Source organism: Lactuca sativa, chromosome 5 (genome assembly GCF_002870075.4).
Source record: "Lactuca sativa cultivar Salinas chromosome 5, Lsat_Salinas_v11, whole genome shotgun sequence".
In the NCBI taxonomy this organism is placed as follows: domain Eukaryota; kingdom Viridiplantae; phylum Streptophyta; class Magnoliopsida; order Asterales; family Asteraceae; genus Lactuca; species Lactuca sativa.
In genome coordinates this window covers 46,405,049-46,424,935 of record NC_056627.2, presented here as the reverse complement: position 1 = coordinate 46,424,935, position 19,887 = coordinate 46,405,049, and positions in this window count along the sequence as shown.

Below are 19,887 nucleotides of genomic sequence, written 5' to 3'. Positions count from 1 at the left end.
GGGCATTTTTGGAAAGCATTGTGATTTTGTGTTTTTAATTTCGAATAAAGAGGTTTGAAGATGTTTTTAGCATCCTCAAGGAGTTGTTTTTGGAGAAATAAAGTGTTTCTATGTGATCGGGCCTGCTAATGCAAGAATGCTTGCAAAACGGAGCAAAAATGAAGACCCAGAGTTGAAGCTTGTGCGACCCGCACGCGGGTGCACAGCTGGCTGTGCTTGATCGACATTGGCCCATGACATAACTGCATGGTGCATGTGACCTGCGTGCGAGTCTACACGACCCACACACCGAGTTGGACCAATTTAATGATTTTTTACCTTTCTTTGACCAAGTGTTAACCAGGGGTTTTAATGAGTTGATTTTCATTGACCAACATTGACTAGACTTGACTTTTGTTGACTGGAAGATTAAATGACTTGAACCCTTTATCTTCTTCATTCTCCCATTGTAACGCCCCAATCCTCAGGTATTAATTAATTAAGAATTTCTGGATAAAGATCTACTTGACGAGTTGATTGACCTTGTTGCAGGCCCTAGTGTGGAGGATCGGGCCCATGCGTTCCTAGAGGCCCACGATCGTGTGACTAAACTGGCTTCACGAAAATGGCCATAACTTTGGCTACGAATCTCCGTTTCGAGCCTACGACCAGTCAAATCGAAGCTTGGAGCAAGGAGCATGTCTAGATAAGTCGTCGAAGGGGACTTACCCATTTTTGAGTCCAGAAATCGCTTTCTAAATGGAGTTATGAGCAATTTTGTTATTTTTCCTTAATTTTTGGGTTTTGTTTTTGGGTTTGTATTGGCCCATGGACTTTTAGGGTTTCATTTTAATTTCTGCTTCTTATTTAACTGGTTTTGATGTAATTTGGATGGTCAATCATCAATTTTATGAACTTTCGATTTTCTCCCAAATTCTGTGTGTTAACCCAGATTTTGAAGCCAATCCCACGGTATTCGTAGAATCAACGTGGTTTTGAAGAGATTGTCCTGGATATTCTTTTAGAATCAACAGGTTCATTCTTGGTTATCTTTGTGTTGTCTTTTTTGCGCTGCATCAGACCTACTCGTCGAGTAGCAGTGGGGTGAGAACGTGTGTTTAGTAACCTACTCGGCGAGTCCATTATGGGGACTCAGCAAGTAGGAGCTGGCAGATGAAACCCTAAATCCTGGGGTTTGCACCCCTATTTAAAGGAGCCTCAGACTCCTTTGGGACTCCTTACAATCTTTGAGAGCCTTTGAAACCCTAATTCATGTGTGTGTGCCTTGGTGTGGGTTTGAAGCTTGGAAAAGAGGATCGTGGAGGAAGGAAGCTAAGAGTGCAAAGGAAATTAAAGAATGAAAGGAGTGGGAAGTGGTTTTTGCCTCAGCTAGCATCGTTTGAAGGTATCAAAGTACCATTCTTACTTCCTTTTCTTCCCTTTGGTTGATTCTAGGGCTTTTTATGGATTTTCTAGTGGGGATGTTGAGCTATGGGCTAGATCCTAAGTTGTAACTTCAGATCTGGACCCTCCTTGGATGCTTGAGTCATAAAGTTGCTGTATTGGTTGTGGTTGGAGTCCCTCTTGGACTAGAAGCTCCATTATAAACTTAAAATAGACATTTGGAGCCTTTATAGCCATGCATGCATGTAAAGTTTGCAACTTTACGTGGTAAGCGTGCCCTAGAGCCTTGGATCTGTGATTTGGAGCCGCTGCATGGCTCAAAACAAGTCTGTATGGAAAGAGAACTGGATGGACTCGACGAGTCTCAAGGATGACTCGGCGAGTCACATGAAGATGGTCATTGAACTCGACGAGTTGGATGAACAACTCGACGAGTCCGATGAAGATCACCATAAAACTCGACGAGTTGAAGAACAACTCGGTGAGTTAGATGGCTTTTCCCTTGGATAGGCATGCGTGTGTACCCGACGAGTCGCAAGGAGGAAACTCGACGGGTGGCCCTTAAGGATTGATCGGGATTCGAAGGAACTCGACAAGTCACTCCGATGACTCGGCGAGTTGGAATGTGCTCCATGGACTCGGCGAGTGGCCGAGTGCACTCGGTGAGTTGAGGTCAACATGGACTGTTGACCTTGACTGAGGACTCTGACCTTGATCAGGAATTATTAAGAGGATTATGGGGTGTCTCAAAAGAGTAAGAACTTATGAGTATATTGTGCTATGGTTATAGGTGGTGGATCCGGTGTCAAGTGATCCGATAGTTGGAGTTTGCATTTCAAGCGACATTTGCGAGGTGAGTTATCCTCACTACATCGATAGGGTCTAAGACACCAAGGCCAACCCTTTATGATTTACAACCTGGTTTAGGATGGTTGCTTTGTTATTTCCATGCTAGATTACATCCTGGTTTAGGATGGGTGTTATGTTATTGCTTTGTTAGAATCCATCTTGTTTAGGATGGTTATTATACTAGAGATCGGTTAGATCGGTTGTTATGGTATGCTACATATGATTCTAATCTGTTAGATTGGAAATCAGGATAGATAGTATGTTATGCTTTTATGATCCATAAGGATTGGTATGTTAATGACCTGTTAGGTCGATACTCTAGTTACGAGTGAAACTCTATGATTGATGGTTAATGAGATAGATACGTTTGCTATGTGTATATGCCAGTATATGATAATATGCGTACATGGTTAGTTGCCTGTTGGTTGGGTTGAGGCGGTCCTGCTTTGTGCTGAAGGCCAACACACTCTCTGAGCGGTCCGGGGAGATTGTAGGACCACACAGCGGACCAGTCATGCCGAAGGCTCAGGATAGATTCAAATAGATTGTAGGCCCAGTAAGGCGGACCAGTCCGGCCGATGGCCCAATATGTATGTTGTTTGATTGATCATTATGGTTATGGCTTCTGCCAGTGTGGTATTGGTATTTTGGGGGTAGCTCACTAAGCCCTTGGGCTTACAGTTCTCAATTTATTGTTTCAGGTACTTCAGGAGAGCGAGGGAAGGCGATGGCGTGACCGTACCGCTCCTCATCCTCATGATCTATTTTGGGACACTCTGATGATAAATGAATTGGAAATTTTTTGTAAAAACAATTACTATTTGACTCTTTTGTTAGTATGAAAAGTTTAAATTTGGCGTAAATTTTATGGTTGTTACACCCATCGTGGCCTCCTTCATCTACCCATCTTTTCTCTCAAGAACACAACCACCCAACACCCACTTCACTAGAAAAATCAAGTTTCCCATTGATCCGTCATACTGAATTCGATGAAATTTGTGTCATTCTCTTAGTTTTTTTTCTAGCTCTACAAACCCCACTAAAATTTTTATCCGATTCGTGCCAGGAATAGGGGGTGCCGCCACCACCCATTTTTGGATTTCTGGCCACATCTCGCAATTCCGACACCACCAGAGTGTTTCTCTTTTTCGAGCTCTACAAATCCAATCGAATGAAACTGAAAAATCTCACCCAAAAATTCACCAAAATTTTTGAAATACCATGAGCCGCCACCGGGTTTTAGCAAGAATTAAGTCAGGAACTTCAAGTTATTGAAAGAGTCTTACATTTTGGCACCCATAAACAACCATTAAGCTTGGGGTGCAAGTGAGTGGATATCAGGTTCAAGCTTCAAATTTTGGGGACAAAAGTCGAAATTGGTATACTCTTTCCTTGGTTTTATTTAGATTGCATGCGCTTATAGGACAATTACAAACAAACATTCTTTGAAAATTTCCTAGGATTGTTAGTTAGTGCTCGAATGGTTTAAAAGTTTGATTTGAGGTAAATAAATTTGGTTGACATTTCTTGGATATTTGGTTGATAAAAAATGTCTAAACTTTGGTTTGAACTTGTTTAAATTAACAATTGTTTCAAAAATTGTTGGAATAGTCAAACCGAACCGGTTGGTGTTGTTTGAAATTGTTTTGAATTGTTAAAAGTTGGGTGAAATTATTTGTTGAAATAGTTTGTGTTCAGTCTGAATAATGTCATATTATCTTTTAGAGTGGTGAGAAGAAGGATTCCTATGTGGACTGGGTTTGTTTTTGCTGGTCTTCAAAAATAGGTAGAACTTAGACACAAATACACATCCATGGATAAACCGTAGATCCGAAACCAAAAAAGAATGTTGTCGATACATCACGCAAAGCAGCCGTTAAATGAAAGAAAGGTGAAGAAGAGAGGAGTGATCCTTCCCTCACAAGTTCGAAAATGAAAACTTATCACTCCAACCTCCGGGGTCGTAGAATCCGGCCAATGAAATTCTACCACAAAAAGTCTATGAAAAAGCTTGGGGTGAATGATGGTATAACATCTTTGTCCAAAAATATGGGTTGGCGTGACTTTCTCAAGCTCCATAACAGAACTTATGAAGAGCCCATAATGGAATTTCTTAGCATGTATGCTAGAGATGATGCAGCGGGAGTCCTCATATTTCAGTTGAAAGGGAAAAACAACAACATCAGATACAAAGATATTGATTTAATCACGGGCCTCAAATATACATCCATCGTCTACCCCCACCAACGACAATACCAAGATTTCTTACATAACCCAGATGCACGCCTTTGGAAATTTTATCTTCAAATAACATTTGAAGGAGTAGGGAAGGCTACTCTTGGAATTAGGATTATGGTGGGGTCATAAGAGATGGAAATAGTGTCTCGATTCCTTTAATCCAAGTAGACAGAGAGCCAAGCACATCATTCACTCTGTTGGCGAATTGCACATCGGGTCCTCATAACAAGCATCTTTGGTCGTCTCGAGCCCAGACAAACTAATAGATGTGAACTCTTTTTCCTATAATGCATGAGACAGGGACACAATACCAGTTTCTCATCATTATTCCTCAATAAGTGTGATTCCGTACGTCAACCAACCATAGGTGGAACTTTTCATCGGGGGACTTATCACGATCATAGGTCGAGCCATCAGCCTAGACTTCCCTGCTCCTCAATACATGCTTGTCGATAACCCACCCAAATTCTTGCTTTGTGACACTCTCATACAGATGGAGATGTTGCAAGAGTAGGAAAATCGCACGTACAACTGGCTTGATAGTAATAAAGCTACTTTTTACATTCTCCTGAGTTTGATCATTATTTCATTCGAATGGGATGACCCCGACACTTGGCTTCCTCCAGATCAGTTGACCCAAGAGGGTGTATTTCCAATCTATGGCAATGATGAGGGTGAAAAAGCAGAGAGAGAAAAAGAAGAAGATGATGAAGAGATATCCGAGGCTGAAGATCAATTCAACATCCAACCACCACCGATGTACCAACCCATATATCAGCATGACCACTTTCAGGTCCCTCCACAACAGTTTGCTCACCCACAATAGCATGGGGGACATGAGATTACAACATATTTCCTCTTCTACATTCTTTGACCAGTTTGCCATAATGTTCTCCATTATGCAATGCATATGCACTTAGACTCAGGAGAACATATGTGCCATTCAGGAGGTTGCAAATCGATTTGGTAGGTTGAAGCAGTACATTCCCTCAACTTCCCTTCAAGTCCAGGATATGTTGGATTTCCACTACCTTCTTGGAAATTTCCCACCACCCGATCCTCCGATTTAGGTCATTTATGCCCTTACCTTAAGCGTTGAGGACAATGTTTGTTCTTAAGCTTGGGGTGGGGTATTACCTTCTACTTTTTACAATTTCATGCACTTTTAGTTAGGTTGCATATCATATTAGTCTTTAGCTAATTTGTATTCATTTTTTATAAAACTGCAAAGGATCACACTTGATCATGTTTTTTTATAAAACTCCAAAGGTTGCATGCATACTATACTAACAATTGTAGGATATACTATAGCAATGAAAGTTTTTAGATTGCGTTCTATGCCACTCAAAGGATCACACTTGATCATGTTTGAATCGTGAGGATGAAGCACTGGTGCATGTCCCCAGGTAGAATACATATTTGGTCTCTTTACATCACCATATTCTTTTGTGGTTTTCTTAGGTTTTCATAGATTCATTTAGTCTATATTTATACAATTTCATTATATATTGAAAATAAAAAGTTTGAAAAGGAGCCCACAACTTTATGCTCCACACATTTGGTCATTTTCACACTTAGACCAATCAAATTACTATCTTTCGGTTCCACATACATAGTTTTGGACACAAATCTCGAGTCAAAATATTATTTTGGTAAAAATTTCACTATGTTGCAACATTTCCTTCAAACATTACATCTTAAAAAAAATCAGAAAAGAGAAGCTCAAATAAGAAATTTTAAGTTGTGATTATTTTAGACGGGTGACCGGTATAATTATTGAACAAATTTTCTTACATTTTGGTCACCCTCATTTGATATCATTTAGATAGATAGGTTTTATTGTGTATAGATCAAGTTGTTTTTCACGCAAATTGGTGATGCTAGGGAGTCCTTTGAGTCAGATAAGGAGTCTGTTGAGTCGGATACTATAGGAGGTTTGGGCCAACACTAAGTGAACTAATTCCTAGAACAGTGTCGAGCGATGAAACCCAATACACATGAGAGGAGCCGTCCAACATGATGTAACATTTCGTTTGAAATTAGGTAATTAAATAATAAACCCAGAACCCCAAGATGCGAATTTACATTTTATATTATTTTATAGTGCCCCTAAAATCCATAATATTTTGCAGGGTGTTGGTTTCGGTAAGCCAAACAATATAATTTGGACTTTCATGGGTTAAAGTGTAATTTCGGGATTTAGTTTGTAAAGATTTTTAGAAGTCAGGGGTGTTTGGTGATTATGAGACTTAAATTGAAAGTATTTTGGAATTTTGAGGGTTAAATGGTAACTTCTGGGACTTGAATTGTAAGGAGTTATTAAAGATGCGGGTTATTGGGTAAATAATGGGTTAAAGTTGAAAAGAATTTAGAGGGAGGGACTAAAAGCGGATTATGGCCAAAGATCTCATGTGATCGAGTATAAACCTGTCACCTTCTCCAAACCCTAACCCTAAGTTAGTCAGCCTCCATCGTCGGGGAGTCCTCCAGCCACCACCGTCCATGTAACTTGTTTTCCGATCAGTTAGCAGCAACCAAGCAACCACCGTCGAGAAACCTACTCTAAGGACCATTCTTCTTCTTCTCCTTCAACATCCGCTGCTATTTGCAACGTATGTGCAACCGCAAGGACCGTCGTATTCTTCTTCTTCTTCTATCGTCTTCTCCGTTTCACCGGTATTACGTCCATCACTGCTTCCGTCCAAAGTGACTACCTTTCTATGCTCCAGTTGTCGTCCACCACCTCCCGTCCACTGTTACGGTTTTGCTGCCATTAGTCGTTGCTGTTGCCGCCATCTCGGGCCACTATCGTCGCCATACGCCACCATGTGGGTGGTTGGTTTCATCATCCAAAAAAAGGTGTGTGGGTGTGTTTATTTTGACCGGAAATGTAAAAGTGAAGCCATCACTACCACCGTGAGGTGGTGGTTCTCACCTTCCAACCACCGCCTGCCACCACAAGGGTGGCTGAATGCGGGTGTGTGTTATTTTCTATGTGTGTATATGTTATGATGTCATTGCATGTGTTTAGTATTGTGATGATGTAAAAATGTGTTTGTGGCCGTAAAATCCAAAGAAAACCCCCACCACCGCTGTGAGGTGGTGATTATCATCCTCCAACCACCACCTGCCGCCACAAGGGTGGCTGAGTGTGGGTGTTTGCGTTATTTTATGTGTGTGTTTGTGTTATGATGTTATTGTGTGTGTTTAGTAGTGTGATGTTGTAAAAATTTATTTGTGGCTGGAAAATTCGAAGAAAACCCCCACCACCACCATGAGATGGTGGTTGCCACCTCACGCTGCCATTCTGCCACCACCATCCGCCACCTTGGCTGGCTGTGTGATTTTGTGTGTTTGATTGTTATTTTGGGATTCTTGGACATTTTTTTAGCCAAAAATCATAACCACCACCACGAGGTGGTGGCCGCCGCCGTGAGCCGTCGTTGACCACCACTACCCGAGGTGGTAGTGGGTGGTGCTTGACTTGTTTAACCCTAATTGACCCAATGAAGCCCTAATTGACCTAAAAGCCTAACCATTTGACTAATTGGCACGCGATTGGGTTGGAAACCCTAATTAGGGTTTATAAAACCCTAATTGTAGAAATGTGAGTTTTGCAATAGATCGGGACTCGCACTGGAATTGTTTATTAAACTTAAAATAGTAATTAATAATCCTTTGCATTTTAACTTAAGGCAGTATTTGAGTTAATGGATTAAGTCCTTAATGGGTTGAGTAAGAACACTTAACCCTAATCATCATTTCATGTGAGAAACTCTAATTTTGGTTGGGCCTTGAGTTGAGCCTTCCTGTTGGGCTTTTTTGATTGGGCTATTGATGGGCCTTCCAAGAACAAGTATATGGACTAGAATACTTGGATTAGGCTTTAGGATAAGGCCCATTGGAATCTCTAGGGCCCAATTTGGAAAATTTTGCCATAGATGGGCCATTATTGGGCCTAGATGATTATTAGATATTGGACCTTCAGAATGCCAAATGTTTGGACTAGAATAAATAATTGGGCCTTAAGATAATACCATGTAGAGGTTTGGGACCAATTTGGAAAATTGGGCCATATGTTGGGCCTTGATTTATTGATTAGTTTTTTAGCCTTTAGAGTGTGTGTTTGGGCCTTGGGCTTAAATCAAGCTAGGTTGGGGTAAAGTAGTCTTTTACCCTATTCATGGACTTATGGTTATGTATTGGAACCCAATTATCAATTGGGTGTTGTTTTGATGTTGGCAATTCGGGAATCTGTCAACCAGCAGCTACAGTTTTATCCACAGGACTTCGACAGTGTGAGGTGAGTCTCCTCACCATACCAATGGGTCGAAGGCACCAAGGCTGGCCCGTTTTTTTAGTTGTGTTGATTATTGTGAATGTACTATTGATACATTGTGTATTTATGAGAAGACCACGTGGGGATTCCCATGGCAGTTAGTTAAGACCATGTAGGGGTTCCCGTGGCAATTAGTTATATGTTGTATGCCAGTTGTCTTCGTGACTCTTGCATGTATGGTTACTTGTGTATGTGTTGTCGGTATGTTATGTACTTATGCGATGACCATGTGGGGGTTCCCATGGTAGTTAGTTAAGATCATGTGGGGGTTCCCATGGCGCATTATGTGATATGTGTTATTCTATTTGTTTGTGTGATATGTGATATGCTAGCCTTCTTTGTGATACTTGCATGGAAGACGTCGGGGGGATCCTAAGGCAGTTGGATATCAGACTATGTGGGGGTTTCCAAGGCATTCCAGGCTAAGACCATGTGGGGGTTCCCATGGCATTGGGCTAAGACCATGAGGGGGTTCCTATGGCACCCGGTGTAAGGCCGTGGAGGGTTTCCATGGCATCCTTATTGATGGGTTTTGAGCATTATAATGTAACACCCGTGTTTCGAGGCTAAGCATTTTTAGATGATGTAATAGTCCAGGTCAACCAATGTAATCTATTTTGAAGTGATAAAGAGGAAATACTTGGGTATTATGTGAATTATGTGCTTATATATTTGTTTTTAAAGAAATAATAAAAATAAGCATCAAAATTTAAGTGTTAGATAAACCTGATATTGATACATGACATGGTAGTGGTCGTGACAAGGATTCCGAACATATAAAGAATGCTGAAATCCGAGCTATAACGAAGAAGTTATGACTTGTCGAAGTTTTACGCAAAACCATATGTAAATAGTGAATTCACGATATAGCGATTTTTAGCTTGAGCGATCTAAACGAAAGTCATAGAATCCGTTAAAAAGAATGCCCAAATCTGACTTCGTATGAGGAAGTTATGATTTTTCGAAGTTTCAGCTTAGCTCTATGCAGCCCGAAGTTCGAATATTAGATCGGACGATTTTTAGCCAACACAACATAATGAGAATCGAAGGTCTCGTTAATAGTAGTATAATGGTAAAAAGACAGACGAAAACGGACATCAGATGATGGAGTTATGAATTTTTAATGGACTAATCCTATCCCGGACTGTTAAAAATAAAACTTTAAAAATAAAGTCAAAATTAGCCGACAAAGTCTAAACTAAAGTTGTAGAGTACAATCCCACCTACGCGTGGATGTAAAGAACGTCAAAAACGGAGCTCGTATGCCAAAGTTATGAGTTTTAGAAGTCGAAAAGCAAATTTGCAAAGTTGATGACGTGGCACGATCTAGACCGATGCTTGTTGCCCACGCCTCGCTTCGGATGGATGACACCTGGCCTCGCATACACCCAGCGTATCCAAAGTACGCCTAACGTACGAGTACGCCTCGCTTACGAAGCCCTGTTACGCCCAACGAACTCCTCTTCCTCGGTCCACACTGAGTCTCGTTGCCCCAGTCCTTATCCAATGCGTGTTGTACGATGTGAGCCTTACGCCCAACATAGGTCCAAAGTACAGCTAGCGTACTCTGAGGCCTCGTGGCTATTAAAGGAGGCCGAGGGTAGCCTCATTCTTCACACCAAAATTTCCTTCTTTCTCTCACTACTTTCTCTTTCTAGCCCCTAAACCCCGCGAAAGCCTATGAAAATCCCCTAGCACCCGAAGAGAGCCCCGAAGCTCCCGATGCTCCGAGAAAAGAGCTTTTCGGCCTGGAAACGTTGCTTCAGCATAGTCGGTTTTTTAATAAAAACAATGTAAGTGAGATACGCCTATCATACTTTAAATATAGCTTATATATAAATATTGTTGGGTTTTCAGCATTCTAACACTCCTATGGTGTAAATGCAACCCTAGAAACCTTGGATCTTTGTTTTATCTATGATACATGCAAAATTGATTTTCCAAGGTTCATAAGCTATCTAGCATACATGGGGTACTTTTAAACATAAAAGATAGTAAGAAATACATACCTTTAGTTGCTTGGATTCCTTGAGAACCTTGTGAGCCTAGCACCTCAAGTGTGATGCCTCAAATGTCTCACACAACATCAAATACATTTCGAATAACCTTGAGAGAAATGGAACACTTCTAAAATCGGATATGCCCTCTTGTTCTCACACTAGTGCCGATTTTGTTTGCTCACATATTCTTTTTATCGTGTGTCATAAGTAGGGTTACACCATGTAAACCCTAACTTGACATGGCTCTTCATTTCCATGATCCATGGGTCCAAAGACACCATGGAGCATCCATGGAGCATCGTATGGGTTTTAGCCCAACTTGATAATCCATGGAGCATTAGCCCACTATACAAGTATGGGTGATTTACACAACCAACCCATATATTTAATTAGTCTTCTTTTGATCACTTAATTAATTCCAAATTAATTCTTAATCAATACTAATTAAATAATATTATTAATATATTAGAACTTATAATATATTAATAAACCTTAAGTGTTATTTCTCTCATTTTGGTCTATCCAAATGCATGATGCCATGCAACCCAAATGGACCATGCTAATCGGGTCAAGTACATTCCAGAATAGTTATGAACTTAGACACCTATTCCAACAGTCTTCCACTTGGATAAGTCTAATAAATATATCTGCAAGAATAATTTCAGGAACCGATCAACAACTATAGCTCATTCAAGGTCTCACGAAACTGAGATGATAACGATGCTCCATTTAAGATAAGTGATCATATAATCCTTCGTTCTCGATATCAGCTGGTCAGATACATGGATCAATGTCTTAGTTATTGTCCAACAGTTTGTTTCTCGATTTCCGATTTTTTTGACATAGAACTTAATTGAACAGATCAATATTGGTTCTGAGCGGGCCCGGTACATGGGTCAACACAAAATCATTGAGGGGCCCAAATATTGCTTCTAATCGAAGAAGGAACAGATAAACTTCGACTCATATGCTTGTTTTACTACTTGTTGAATCATACACAAAGGCATGTTTTATAACATCGAGTTACCAATGCGTTTATGTACAATTAATGTATAACCAACTCATAGGCAACAAGTCATATCTCTAGGTTTGAAGACTTATATGATATTACCGTCTCATGATCACTCAAGATAAATTCCATGAAGTGATACCAGTGAGCGTGGGTTGAATCCAATACTCATAACTAATGAGCACTCATGAGTGTTGTAGCACCACTTTGTCCAACATCTTATACCTCTACAAGCCAACCCATGACAATCTTGATTTATAACTACTTCCAACATATGACCGACTGTGGATGGTTTGAATAACTTAGTCATTCAGGAAGAGTGACTTAATTATTCTGGAAGTCAAAACATGCAAAGTGAAACACACAAATAATCGAATCAACTATGGTCTCAGAACTTATGAATATAAATAAAAACACCTTTTATTTATCACCATATTGATTACACATTATTCATTGTATACTATTTCAAACTACCAACTTTATATTTGAATTAAAACAAAAGTTGTCCCATGCTCCGAGCATGTACACTATGTTTTTTCTAAACACTAGTCATGTCATACACCAAGTATGCACACTATGTTTGTCTATGATCTTTAATATGTGAAATAGATCGATTGAACATACTTCCAATGATACTCATTTCACAATCCCGAATCCTTACCGCAAATGCAAGAATTCCAAATTCCTGCCATTTACCTAAATCTGTTAGATTCTAAACTTATATGCATTGGTCCTCTTGTAATGATTATGCACAAAGTAACAAAGACTTGTCAACAAACATTACAGAGTATTCCAATGGATATCAAATCCATGGAAACAAAGTCTCATATTCAAAGTCCATTGCTTTGAACATTCTTCTTGCATTAAGTTTTCTAATCTTACACAGATTTAATAAATAGCTTCCACCTATGGGAACATTTCCATATTCCCCTTTTGACTATTACTTCTGAACAAGAGTTGCATCTTTTCAGAATATGTCAATATGGTCTTTCCAAAATTAACACTATACTTCCTGCTGTCCCTGAGCAACCAATCTTTGGTAAACCTTAGATTTTCCTCAACAATTACTTAATCAAATTAGTCATATCTAGGTCTAGTACTTTTTCCTTCTTAATGCTCTAGTCATTTGGAAAAATTTAGAACCATTGAATATTATAGCACATGCAATCGATCCTATATCTAAAGCATATGGGACACGATTCATAAAGACATGATACTAGACCAGTCTTTTGCTATAATATTTCTATTTCTATTTGTCAAGTTCTCATAATTCAAATTATGAAAAGGGATGTTGTAATCATAATCGAATTTTAGAACACAGATAATGGAACCATATATAGAATTTCCTTATGTTGAGCCATTCCAACATAAAATTCATATATATCCTTGACTAACGATGATTAAAACCTCAATCTAAGCTTTTAGAATTGATATGAAGTATAATTTCCTCTCCCTTAGTTATAGAAAAACAACGTTTTCCCAATTGAAACCTTTTGCTTTCTATAATTAACATTGCTGACTTGCAACACTTATTATAATTATCATGCTCCCACTTGCATGATGATTATTAGCATAAAACTTATGCTCCCACTAGCTTTAACATGTACTCAGAAATCAGCTGGACTTCTAGAAATTAATACTTTATTGACCTTCTTTCCAAAGTCCATATTTCTGATACGAGATGCTTTGATAAAACTTTATCAAAATCGTACACCTTTCCTTAGATAACACACATGTGTGTCTAAACAATTTTAGAACTTTGAAAAGGGATGTCGTAATCATAGTCTCAATTGTTTAGACCTTTGCCAATTCTTACAAGTTCATGTTAGTGCGTCGGTTAACCACACACACTCCACTAACGACTTTGAGAATGCAAATATCACAATTGCTATCTAGTTAAAATCTACTTAGTGAAAGCGTTTCCTCACCATCATTTTCATGAATCAGAGTGAAACCTTATGGCACTTAGATTTTATGGTGTATGTGTTCCTATCCATGTGAATTTTTCAAAACCATAATCACAAGACAAGGTTAGTGACAAATCCAAACTCTTATGGATTGAACTTGTGCAGTCTTAACTTCTTTCCTCCTGGCAGCACAGGGGCCTGCCATTGCTTTCAGGCTGTTATGCAACCAATTGAGAACTCTCATAACTCATATGCAAAGCCAACTTTAACTGGAATGGGCACAGAAATAGGAATATGTCAACAACATAGGTTATAAACCTCAAGTTGTGTGCTAGTGATAAACTATAGGTTTTTCTTCTTGATTAGATCTAGAATCTTTTTCAAGATCTTTAAGACTCCCACTGTCCTCCTAACATATAAGACTCACTTGCCAAATATTCAAGAGATAGTATGGATTCTTTATCAAGACAAACACTTCACACAATTAACCTTAGTTGGTCTTTGTTTTTATCCAAAACATCACAACTTACCAATTTCAAATGTACAAGAGTATGACACTTTTTACTCTTACATTTGATTAGTGTTAATAAACCTTTTTTAAGATGTGTCACTCAAATTATAATCTTGGAGTATGACTCTGAGCCTTGTTTTGGAATGAAGTATGACTCATCTTCTTCATTTAACCACTTCAACAATTCATGATTCCTCTTCTTAGCCATAAGAATGCATTAAGATGTCCTTAGAGAAACAAATGGGATATGGTTTCTTAATCATTAAGATGATCACAAAACATGATACTAAAGCACTCTCCCATCTTTTCATATTTGAGAAACTTTTATCTTTCTGCCTAATTTGATTCTTCTCATTCGTCCTGCAAAACATCGAAACTTTTCCAATCTTTCAGAATTATACTTTAAACTGGTAAGTATAACCATATTTACTTAACTTTAGTAAATCATGACGAATAGTTTTATCGATCTTTTGTGGTGGACTTGACCAGTACACAAGAATGTGTACTCGATCCCTTAGTCCTTCACTTGACTCACATATAAATGTGAACAAGGAAATAGTCTTAATTTTCCAAAGCTGAAAGTTCTCATTCATCATACTATACAACTTACATGATTCCAAGTTTCGGTCCAATTGAAACCTTGGGTGATGAGAATCCTTCCTTATTTGTTAAATTTAGACACTACCAAAAATAAAAGAATCGAATTCATATTTCCATTATTGCTAGAAACATATAAACATCAATTTTCCATAAAATCCATTGCAAGGAGATAAAAACTAAAATAAAATCAAAATTTTATTTATTTATAAAGTGCGGAAAAACTTTCCTTACAATGCAAAGTTAAATGCAAAATATGCTATTACATATTTCCTAGCAATATATCATAACTCCTAAGTAGTTGCTCAAGAATCCGATCTTCAAACCACGCGATTGAAATCCATCTTCACGATCAGATTCAACATACTCTTTCTCTAAGTTCCCTTTTCTTGATTCTTCCAAACACCAAAATGTAACTGAGTCACATTTTGCATTAAGAATCAACAATAAGGAACTTAACAGAGTTAGATATTGGACTTACCTGAAGCAAAATCAAACTTTCTGACTAGACCTTCTCTTAGATCTTTCAGGTAGTTAAGGCAGCTTCGCAACCAATGCCCTTTCCTTTGGAAATAGAAACATATGGAACCTTTAGGAATGGAGCACTGGACTATCTCAAACTTTCCTTTCTCTCTACCATTTGGTCAACCGAGTTGACTATGGTGATCCCTTTCCATAGGTGTAACACCCCGTTTATAAAATAAATAAATAAAGGTACAGAAGCCCTAAAATCAATAATAATTGATCAAGGCGTTACTTTTGAGGAGTTAAAATTCATAATTATAGAAGTTGGGGGTTAAAAGTGTAAGTTCAGGATTGATTTTGTAAATATTTAAGAAGGTAGGGACCACTTGGTAAATTATTGTGACTTAAGATGGATAGATTTTGGGAAGCAATGGTTAAATGGTAAACTTCAGACTCAGTTTGTAAAGAGTTTTGAAGGCTGGGGTTAAAAGGGTAACATATGGACTTCATTTGAGAACAATTTGTAGAAGAGGGGCTGATTGGTAAAATTTGGACCTTATTTGAAATGGATTTCAGAAGATGGGGTTAAAAAGGTAAAATATGGGTTAGTTTCGAAAATAATTCTGAAGGGAGGGACTATTTATGTCATTATGGGATTAAGTTTTGAGACCCGGGTAAATAACCCGTCACCACCCCCCCCCCCCCCCCCCCCGGGAAACCCTAACCCTAAGAGATTTTGTCAGTCGCCATCTCGTTCCCCTATCTCTAGCCGTCACTTTCCTTTTCGTAGTTCCGATCAAGCAAGACCGGAGTGTATAGCGTCTCCATCCGACCACCGCCACTTCTTATCTGTTATCACAGTCGCAAGCCACCTGACCACTTCTTGTCTTCCGACCAGACGAGGTTCCGAGTGACACCAAGGTTGTTGTAGACGACGTCAGGGCCATGCGCTGCCATTCTCAGACGCGGCTCCGCCTCTTCTACCGCTGCGAAGTCGCCATCGTCACCTTTCGGAGAAACTGTAGCGAGTGACATCCTCCTTCAACTGCCTTATGCCGCCGCGAGGTGCTGTTATCGCAAACCGCCACTAATGTTGATCCTAGCATCGATGTTGTTGGCTGTTTCACCTCCTGCCATTGCCACACACCTCAGGTGGGTGATCGGGTTCGCTTTGCGAGCAAGGGATGTGTGTGTGTGTGTGTTTCTACTGTTATGCATACTATGTATGTATGTACTCGTGGCCAGAAAGCTTGGAAAACCACCATGGCGGCCGACCATGGTGGCTGTCGCTATGAACAACCGTTTTGCCACCACCCGCCACCTTGTGGTAGTGGTTGTGTGTGATATTTAGTATGTATGTGCGTGTGTTTTTAGTAGGTAAGGGGTTGTATGGTCGGAATTCGTGAGAAAAGCCACCGCCACCACCGTGAGGTGGTGGCTGCCACCATGTGCCGCCATGCATGTGTGTGTTATATTTGGATTTTCGGTTGTAAATTATAACCATGACAGAATAATGAAAAGGAAAACTCAAACCACCACCGTAAGGTGGTGGCTGCCGCCACCAGTCGCCGTGTCGGGTGGCAGTGTGCTTTGATGGTGTTTTGACTCGCTTGGATGGTTGGTCAAAGGGACTAAGAAACCCTAATGGGCCCAACGAGGCTTAATGGGCTTACTAAACCCTAATCGGCCCAATGAAGCTTAATGTACCTAAAAGCCCAAACAGATGACTAATGGGCCTAGTGAAACCTTAATGAGACTAATGAACCTTAATTGATCAAAAGACATATAAATTGGGCCTATTGGGCTAAGATAGGGTTGGAACCCCTAATTAGGGTTTAGAAAACCCTAATATTCGATTTATGGGCTTGGACTTATTGGGACCCACTTTTGGGCCATTGGAATGGAATTGTGTGACTAAGCCCAATCACACCATATGACTTATTTAGAAGAATGATTGACTTAATGGATTAAGTCCTTAATGGGTTAAGTAAGAAACACTTAACCCTAATCGTTATTTTATGTAAAACCCTAATTTCACTTGGGTTTATTGTTGGGCCTTTCTATTGGGCCTTGATGATTGGATTATTAATGGGTCATCCAAGATCAAGCAAATGGATTAGAACAATTAATGGGCCTTAAGGTAAGGCCCATGTGAGGAGTTGGGCCTAATTTGGAAAATTTGGCCATAGATGGGTCATAGTTTGGGCCTTTATGATTATATGATATTGGGCCATTAGAGTGTTGAATCTTGGACTGGACTAAAGGGTTGGGCCTTATGGTAAGACCTTATAAAGGTTTGGGCCTAATTTGGAAAATTGGGCCATGTGTTTAGCCTTGATTCCTAGTTTGACCTTGGGCCTATGTATTGGGCCTTGGGCTTGAATAAATCCAAGCTTGAGGCAATGTAGTAATTACACAAGCATGGACTTATGGTTATGTATTGGAACGCAATTCTTAATTGGGTGTTATTTTGGTGTTGACAGTTCGGGAATTTGTCATCCAGCAGCTGGGGTTGAGTCTATGGGACTTCAGCAGTGTAGGATTGTGTCGACGGTACTTCAGTAGTGTGAGGTGAGTTACCTTCAAGTAGTGGTTGGTCTACGGCCACAATGTCGGCCCACCAGTAGGAGTTGTATGTTAGATGATTGTCTTTGTGATATTCATCTAGGTTTGCTACTACATGATATGTTATATGCTAGCATGATATGTTATATGTGATAGTGGTAGTAGGGGAGAATAGTCCCCATGTTCGGTTGTTAGGACCGAAGGGTAAGTCGGACACCCAGATATGTCTGACAGTATGTTATGATATGTTTATATGCTGGCAAGATATGTTATATGTGATAGTGGTAGTAGGAGGGGAATAATCCCCAAGTTTGGTTGTGAGGACCAAAGGGTAGTTCGAACACCCTAGATATGTTTGATAGTATGTTTATGTTATGATATATGTGATAGTAGCAGTAGGGGTGGAATAGTCCCCGAGGTTCGGTTGTTAGGATCGATGGGTAGGTCAGCACCCCAGAACGGCTTGACATGGGTAGGTCAACACCCCAGAATGGCTTGACATAGGTAGGTCAGCACCCCAGAATGGCTTGACACGGGTAGGTCGGCACCTCAGAATGGCCGTACCGGGTAGGTCGGGCACCCCAGAATTAGCCGACGGTATGTATGCTATGTGATTGTATGGTATGTGGTATGATGGGGGAATGCACTAAGCTTCATTTTCAGTTTTGGTTTCAGGTACTTCGTTTTCAAAAGAAAGGAGTCGTCTCGATCGCAGCGCATCACACTACGTTTTCCACATAGGAGATCTTTAGGATTATACTCTGATATGATTTTATGATGACATGTTTTGATTATTGACGTATTGGTTTTGGCATGATATGTTATTATGGATGTTTTCTTATACTGTTGGTTTTATAATAACTCATTTAAAAATGAAATTTTTGGCCTTGAATTTTTGGATGTTACAAGTTAGTATTAGAGCCTTGGTTTGAGGGATTCGGGCACACTCTCGGGTGTGTCTGAACTCAAGCTAAGGACTTGGTATGAAAATTTTCAAAAGTAAAATCATTTTATAAAGGAAGTTTGAAAAGAGAAAAGAACTTTGAAAAGAACAAGGTGTGTGATGCGTGCAATTAGCCAAACTCAAGTAAGTTTTCCCCAAAGATACCCGTACATGTTATGTTATGATATGATATGATTTAGAGAACTACGTGCTAGCTTAGGGCTAAGGATCTAGGGAGGATGCCTTATATGCCTACTGTATGTGTATGAGAACTGCATGCTAGATTAGAGCTAAGGATCTAGGAAGATGCCTTATATGCCTGTTGTGTGTGCTTAATGAGATGAATGATAGTACTGATAAGTCAGTAATAGGATAGCCTGTTTAGGTTATGCCTGATTGTATGATCCTTTGAATTGCATGTATAGATTCCTGATTTGAGGGTAGAATGGTTTAATTGGAATATGATGGTTAGAGTTTCCATTGTCTGAATGTTGTTTGCTTTGTGCTTTGTGGGACTTTTAGTAATGTGAGCTAACTATTAAGTGAATTAGCTAAGTCACATGTGGCACCGGCTAGATAATCTCAGAGTGATAGATTTGACCATATTGTGCAACTCTTGTTTGAGTCCAACCGTTCTGAGATGAGTCTTTTACTTGACGGATTATATGATCTCTGTTGTATGTGACTATATTCATGAGGTAGCTAGTTGACATTACTGGGAATCTTTCAGCAGCTGAGGACTTGGTGAGTTCGGGAACCTAGGAAAGCCTAGGATATGTTTCAGTGGGTTGGTAGTGAGGCTTAGTGAGACTTGGGTGTACTAGTTGAGGAAGTGACTTGGAGGATCCGGGAGGATTGCTGAGGAAAGTATGGATATGTGTGGAAGGTAGTATTGGGCCTGTACTATTGAAAGCATAGGATCCATACTCGAATCAGTGAGGGTCTTGGAGAATCTGAGAAGCTTCGGAGAGGAGTTAGTGACCCGGTTTAGGGACAGAGGATGTTCCAGTGTTGCAGCTTAGCCAGGATCAAGTGAACTAGTGAGCGTGAAAGGGTGTCAGACCCTGAAGGATATGATTTC